The 1,751-nt window shown below is 33.9% G+C and overlaps 1 pseudogene; it reads left to right on the forward strand.

Moving 5' to 3' along the window:
- The first annotated feature begins 384 nt into the window (after window positions 1–384).
- On the forward strand, window positions 385–1,219 carry LOC137659122 (uncharacterized; annotated as a pseudogene).
- Window positions 1,220–1,751: the final 532 nt, after the last annotated feature.

A 1,751-nucleotide genomic window follows, 5' to 3' on the forward strand; every position in this document is an offset into this window, starting at 1 on the left:
GTGTTATAGAACAGATGGCCTGTCCATTTTGCTTCAAAAATAACACTACAGTGGAAGTGATTTCGAAATGTCTTGATTCAAGAATATCAGTGAAATGTAACGAATGTGAAAACATTATCAGTGATGACAAAAGTTTGAGCAAATGTTTTTTACCAGTAACATTCATGCTTATATGTATAACAATGTTGCTGGGTTTAGGGTATAATGGATTCACAAAATTATGCGAGTGTTTGAGTTTGGGGAAAATAGCCTTCAAAACTTACAAGAGGTATTCAAGTCGTGTTACTGAGATATCTATTGCTAAAGTGCAATCTTTTCTTATGAATACTAAAGAATTGTTTAGATATTATGAAAATGAATTGAGAATTACACCAGTAAATGATATACTGCCAGTGAGTGTGTCATTTGATGGCAGTTGGCAAAAGAGGGGACATACATCACATTATGGATTTGGAGCTGTAATTGAGAGACATACAGGGGTTGTCACAGATTATGAAACTTTGAGTAACTATTGTGAGACCTGTAATTCTCATAAAAGAAAACTAGAAAGTAAAAAGATAAGTGATGGGAAATATAGAGAGCTAATGGCAGCTCACAAGCACAAGTGCAACATGAATTATAGTGGGAAGAGTGGAGGTATGGAGTGGAGCGCAGCCGTACGTTTGTGGGCTCGATCAAGGGAGTTGAAGTTATGTTATGAGACAATGCTGTCAGATGGAGATAGCACTGCATTTGATAAAATAAAAGAACAGAATGATGGCAAAGGACCATACTATGATATAGGAGTAACTGTTGGGAAAATTTAATGCATCAACCATGTGTGTAGACAGTTTCGTAAAGCTTTAGAAAACCTGAAGATGACATATGTGAAAGTAGTAAATGGGAGAAGGATGAAATTACTTGCTGGAAAAAATAAGCTCACAGATGATGTTATTGAAGCTCTGACTTTTTATTATGGACAGCAGCTCAAGCTGTAGCAAACTATAATGCTGGTTATACAGCCAGCCACTTGGATTACTATTTCGGATTTCCGCGCAGTGAAATATCATCAGCATATCTAGCCAGGGTGGATGCCAATATGGACTTACCTTTCAAGAAAAAGGCTAAACACAAGAGGAAAATAGTAAAAGACCCAGATTATGAAGCAGGGGCAGCTTCATTACCAAGGAACTCTTCAACAAGTCCCCCAATACCACTGGATCAGTGTTATCAACTTTAAGTGGCCTTTTCTCAAAATCAAAGTTTTTTCAGATTCTAAGTGCTAAGGCTCCATTATTTCTCAACTTAGAGACTTTATTTGTTTTGCCTTTTATTTACAAAACCTTTAAGTTCATATGTATGGTACATTTAAGAATCTACATCCCTTTTTTCATTGTTTAGTGATTTTTTTATTATTTATCATCTATTTGTTTTTTATTTTTGTCTACCTGCGTTTATCAGGCTTCTCTTGTGCCTAGAAAGAAGGAGGTTTGGAGAGTAATAATACCTTACTTAGATATTTTGATGTATGTAGAGTAATTTAAAAAAAAAAAAAAACTAGAATTTACTCAAAAAATAAAATAGACTTGGCAGTCCAGAAATTGTCTTATTTTCCCGTATTTATTAGATTATTTATTTATTTAAAAATTCTGTTTTCAAAATATTACCAAAATATTAGTTTTTTTTTGGTAAAGGTACACTACAAGCAACTTCCTAACTAAAAACAATCAAGATTAGATAATAAAAAAGGTAACCTATGGTACCTAGGTCAA

Source organism: Palaemon carinicauda, chromosome 19 (genome assembly GCF_036898095.1).
Source record: "Palaemon carinicauda isolate YSFRI2023 chromosome 19, ASM3689809v2, whole genome shotgun sequence".
Classification (NCBI taxonomy): Eukaryota; Metazoa; Arthropoda; class Malacostraca; order Decapoda; family Palaemonidae; genus Palaemon; species Palaemon carinicauda.